We start from the raw sequence: 6,023 nt of genomic DNA, 5'->3' as shown, positions 1-6,023 counted from the left end.
GTGTTTGGGGTTTCCACATGTGTCTGCACCATCAGCCCCAGTGGTTGTTCTGCAGCCGCTCAGGCATGTCCGACTCTTTGCGACCCCATGGACTGCAGCATGCCAGGCCTCCCTGTCCGTCACCAGCTCCCGGGGCTTGCTCAAACTCAGGTCCATCGAGTCAGTGATGCCATCCAGCCATCTCATCCTCAGTCGCCCCTTCTCCCACCTTCAGTCTTTCCCAGCATCAGGGTCTTTTCCAATGAGTCAGTTCTTCGCATCAGGTGGCCGAAGTATTGGAGCTTCAGCATCAGCATCAATCCTTGCAGTGAATATTCAGGACTGATTTCCTTTAGGATGGACTGGTTGGATCTCCTTGCAGTCCAAAGGACTCTCAAGTGTCTTCTCCAGGACCACAGCTCGTTCCACCAGTGGGAGAGCTTCGGAATGCCAACCATTTTTCCAGTTTGTCATTGAGACAATTTTTTTTGCTTGTTTTACATGTAAGATCATTAGATATAGAATGTCAGATACAGCCTGTAAAATTTCGAGCATTTATGAGTCCCTGTATTCTTGTCTGAAAATTGACAGAAAAATCTCAGTCTCTGTGGCCCACATCCCCCATACTGTCACGGCATCCGACACCATTGGCTCAGCCCCCGGCCTCGGTGGGAGCAGACTCTGTGTCTGCGCCGGTGTGTCCAGCACTCAAGGACCTGCCACGAAACGGTGGTCTCATTTTCACCCCCTGCCGTGCAGGCCGAGACAGCTGTCGTCCCGATGGTGGGACTGCGGCCCTCCCAGGATTCACACTCACTCCCGTGTTCGTTTCGCAGTCGCCTGGATGAGCCGCATGTCCTTTGCCTGAGGAGCCCTGTGTTCGTGTTGGTCTTCATCCAGCCTGACTCCTGGTTCTCTCCCTCTCCCTGGGGGTCGCCCTCTCTGAGAAACATCTGAAACCTCCTCCCTCTTCCCCAGCCTCTGCTCCTCCAGCCCTGCCACCTGGCCCCTCGTCCTGGCAGGGGCGCTGGCCTCTGGTGTCAGTGGGGGCTTCCTCCCCTCCGGGGTCTGACACTGTGTCGGCTGCGTCCCCTGGCGCTCCGAGCAGGGCTGCCCTTCCCGCGAGACCGGCTGCTCAGCTGCCGAGCCCCATCCCCTGGGCGGTTGGCCTCTGCCCAGAGCTCAGCGTCTGGTCCCGCCCTCACTCGGTCCTGCCCGGCCTCCGGGGTCCATGTGCCCTCTTCCAAGCACACGCCTCGGGGCTTCTGTCCTGGTGCCCCCTGCAAATGGCATTACCTCCAGTGTCCCCTGTGCCCCTGCCCAGAGGCTGGAGTCCCACCAGCCGGGTGTGGGCCCCCAGCACACTCTCCGGACAGGACGGGCCTGTGTCCTCACCGGGATGCCCCACCGGACCCCCGGCCATCTCCTCTGCCCTCTGCCCGGCCCCAGAAGACAAGCAGCGGTTTCCGCTGATGGAGTGGAGTGCGCGCCCACCTCTCATGTGGCTTCTGAGCTGTGTGTCTGTCTCCCAGGCAGGTGGTAAGGCGGGGTCATGGGTGGTTTAACCACGCGTTCTCACTGCGTGGGGACGTGAGCTTGCTGTTCTGCGGAGAAACTTTGCAGCGTCCGCTGGCTCGTGAGGACGTAGTGTGAGAGCGCGAACACCTAGAGAAGCCCGTGGGAGTCAAACGGAACGAAGGGAAGCCCAAGCTGGCTGGCTGTGCCCGGGGCCTCCCTGCCCTCCCCGCCAGCGGCTCAGGCCGGAGCCCGTGTTTCCGTCCCATCCTGAGAGTTTGACCCATCGCTGTTCACACGGTGATGCTCTGACGTCCAGACCACGAGGGCCCGCCGTCCGCAGTCTGAGCGCCTTGTCCCCTTCCCCCCGTCCTCCCCGCAGGCACCAGCGTGAGCTTTCAGAACATGCGCCTGGGCTGCAAGTCCTCCTCGACGTCCACCACCTGTGGCTCCTCCAGGGAGTCGCCCGCAGGCCCCGCCCCCGCTAGAGATGGTGGGGGCCTCTGGGCTCCCCCGCTGGGCCCCCGGCCGTGGGCTGCTCCCCTCACCCTGGGGCCTCCTAATTGCTGCTCCCGCTGCGCCCGCCCTGCCCCTGAAGCAGCGCTGACCTGGGCCCTGCTCGCCCAGCCTGGTCCTTGCAGGCTTGTTTCGGTGGCCGGTGCCCTGCAGTCCCACCACTCATGGCAAATCCATGGGGAACAATGGAAACGGTGACAGACTTTGTTTTCTTGGGCTCCAGAATCACTGCTGGCAATTCTGGGGAGAACTGCAAACAGAGACCACAGCCATAAAATTAAAAGACGCTTCTCCTCGAAGAAAAGCAATGACAAGCCTCAACAGCGTATTAAAAAGCAGAGACGTTACTTTGCCTACAAAGGTCTGTACAGTTGAAGCTGTGGTTTTCCCAGTCGTCATGTATGGATGTGAGAGTTGGACCATGAAGAAAGCTGAGCACTGAAGAATTGATTTCTTTGAACTGTGATGTTGGAGAAGACTCTTGAGAGTCCCTTGGACTGCAAGGAGATCCAACCAGTCCATCCTAAAGGAGATCAGTCTTGGGTGTTCGTTGGAAGGACTGATGCTGAAGCTGAAGCTCTAATACTTTGGCCACCTCATGCGAAGAGCTGACTCATTTGAAAAGACTCTGATGCTGGAAAAGATTGAGGGCAGGAGGAGAAGGGGACGACAGAGGATGAGATGGTTCGATGGCATCACCGACTCAATGGACATGAGTTTGAATAAACTCTGGGAGTTAGTGATGGACAGGGAAGCCTGGCGTGCTGCAGTCCATGGGATCACAAAGAGTCGGACACGACTGAGCGACTAAACTGATGCCCTGTGGCCCCTGAGCTTGCCTGTGGCCTGGGCAGTGGCTCCTGGTGGGCAGATTGGCATCCTGCGGACAATCAGGAAGTGTCTCCGTCAGAGAAAAGGCCCCTGTGTCTGTCCCAATGCTCTAAGTTGTCTTTTCCTCTCTTCTGGGCCACAGTCCTGGGAAGTGACCGGAAGGGACCGCAGGGCAGAGACACACGCACTTCTCAGGGAGCAGATGCCCTGGCGAGGACACTCTCTCTCCGCCCTGACCCGGCTCTGCCTCGCTGCCCAGGTGAGGACTCCCTGGGGTCCGTCTTCACTGGCGGGAGGAGCGTTTGTGTTCAGTCGAGAGAGTGGTTATTTTCTGGGGAATTGTGTGAGTCGTGCGGGTCAAGATAGATGTGCTCTGCTTTCACTTTCACTTTTCACTTTCATGCACTGGAGGAGGAAATGGCAGCCCACTCCAGCGTTCTTGCCTGGAGAATTCCAGGGACGGGGAAGCCTGCTGCACAGAGTCGGATACAACTGAAGCGACGCAGCAGCAGCAGCTGTGGCGGCGTTTGTGTTATGGGAGTTTAGTTGACTGACAATGTCGCGTTAGTCTCTGCTGTACAGAGAAGTGATTCACTCACATTCGCACGTTCGGGTTTCTAAATATTCTTTTCCATTGTGGTTTATCACGGTGGATCTGCTCTTTTAAAATAACTTCCTTGTTTATTTTTGTCTGTGCTGGGTCTTTGTTGCTGTTCGGCCTTTTCTCCAGTTGTGGCAAGTGGGCCCTCCCCCACCAGAGACCATGGGAGCCTCTGGCCTCCCCACCAGCAGCTCAGGCCGGAGTCCATGTTGCAGTGCTCGGGCTCCTCGTTGCAGCAGCTCCTGCTGTGGACACATGCTCCAGGGCGCACCAGCCCCAGGAGCTGGGCTCCGGGGCTCAGCGGTTGCAGTTCCCAGACTCCAGAGCCTCAGCGGCTGTGGCTCACGGCCGTTGCTGCCCTGCGACATGTGGGGTCCTCCCCGGGCAGGCATCGAACCCTTGTCTCCTGCACTGGCAGGTGGAGTCTCCACCACTGAGCCACCAGGGAAGCCTGACGATCCACTCTCATGGAATCACAAGCAGCCTTCGTTTCAGGAAGCAAAGCCCCACAGGGTGTTACGTGTGGGCTTTCCATCAGAGGCGACTGCGTGGTCTTGTTTATTAAACGACAAAACGATTCCCATTTTTATAATCAGTAGTAGACGCAGTTCACCGTGGGCATTCTGCTTTCCGAAACTAAAGAGAAGGCTAAACCTCAGAGTCCGATTGAGGCCTCATGCAGAGACAGGAAGGAAACGCGTCTTGGCCGCAAGGCGAAGTGCTGCATGCTCCTGGTTGTGGAATTTCATACGTCACAGTTGCTCTCACCCACGCTTCGCGTCAAATGTTAGAAAACTGGCTCGTACACATCTCATTAAATGGTGTTAGTACAGCAATGGCGCCCCATCCAGTCCTCTTGCCTGGAAAATCCCATGGACGGAGGAGCCTGGTAGGCTGCAGTCCATGGGGTCGCTAAGAGTCGGACACGACTGAGCGACTTCACTTTCAGTTTTCACTTTCATGCATTGGAGAAGAAATGGCAACCCACTCCAGTGTTCTTGCCTGGAGAATCCCAGGGACAGGGAAGCCTGGTGGGCTGCCGTCTATGGGGTTGCACAGAGTCGGACACGACTGAAGCAAGTTAGCAGCAGCACAGCAGATTATCCAAGAGAGCACCTCCTTTAAAGCACTGCGGCTCCTGGCAGGAGCGGGGGGGCGAGGCACACAGTCCGCCAGCGATTCTCCAGGGTGGGCGCCTTTCGAGTGCTGTTCCCCTTTTGTTACGAACAGTGTGACCTGGGTAAAGATTAGAAGGAAAAAAGATCATCATTGCAGCAATAGAAGCACCATCTGTTAATAGGGTTAGTTTGCCCTGGGGTGGTTCCCCGCCCCGCCCCCAGCATGAACTGCATTAATTTATTTAGAATGGGTTTGTATGGAATTAATTCTTCATTCTCTTCCAACTGGGTAAAATTAATCCATCCTTCAGTGAAGTATATAACTTTATCTGTGTTCCACAAAGTGAAAATAATTTAATTCAATTTAGTTTTGATGTTTTATGAAAATGTTTCCTAAACACACTGAAACGGTCCCCACTTTATAGCCAGAAAGACTTAGGAAAGGGACCAAGAACGTGTGTTTCAGCCCAGGTAGGGCTCCATGAGTTAAGCGTTTGGTATTAAAGGGCAGCACCTCCGTCCTTTCACTTCATGGACCGGTCTTCGCGCCAGCATACCTCCAAGTTATTTCAGTGCTGTTCAGCTGGGCTGTCGCATTGTTCCAGTGTTTGTGTGCCTGGAATTCCGCTGTGCACGTTTATAACCCAGGCGAGCATTGTTCTCACGCCTGGGGAGTAGATTAGAGCTTTGTTCCCGGGAGGGGAGCCCCCTGTCGCAGGAAGTAAACAGCAGGCGGAAAATCGTTACAGGCGAACTCTCCACTGGGCCATGGGCTGCGCTTCCTACGGAAGCTGGTGAAAGACCTGATTTTCTTAAGCACTTCAGCTGCACAAGTGTGTAAAGCCACCCAGGCTGCTTTGTGAAGTGCAGACCCCAGGTCTGGGCTCAGTGCTGGGAGGGAGCCGGGGCGTGTCTGTGTGCCTGGCGAGCGTGCCTGGGTCTGGGTTGAGGACAACGGCCTGACCAGATCTGGGTCTGATCGACAGTGTGTGGTTGTGCCTTGTGCCGGGGCGGGCTGTGTCCTCACCCTGTGGAAGTCCGGGGAGTGCACTGTGATGAGCAGGAGCCATGCCCATCATGTTAGTCGTGTGGGTCCTTGTTTTGCAGAAGCTGAAACGAGAGATGGAGGCGCTTCGGTCCTCTTCTCGGGGGCTTCTCCAGAGTTACCGGGAGGAGTATCGGGACTGTCTTTCTGAGATAGTTCAGGCCGTCCAGACGGCCCAGCTCCACTGCGAGGCTCTGCTGGGTAAGACAGACCCCGACCGAAGATGCCGCGAGCAGCCCGCCTGGGGCCTGGGCATCCAGCCCCCTCAGTGCTGGGGGCCTGACAGCTCATGGGCGGGGCTGAGTCCCTGCTCTCTGGGTGACCACTTGACCTCTTGACCTTAACCTGCGGCTGAACAGGGCCCTCTGTGTAAGGGCCCCCACCATGGTGCCCCAGGAACCCACCTAGTACCCCCAAA

The sequence above is a fragment of the Bison bison genome, unplaced genomic scaffold, assembly GCF_000754665.1.
Source record: "Bison bison bison isolate TAMUID 2011002044 unplaced genomic scaffold, Bison_UMD1.0 scf7180017855360, whole genome shotgun sequence".
Taxonomy (NCBI): domain Eukaryota; kingdom Metazoa; phylum Chordata; class Mammalia; order Artiodactyla; family Bovidae; genus Bison; species Bison bison.
This window is presented reverse-complemented; position numbering follows the sequence as displayed.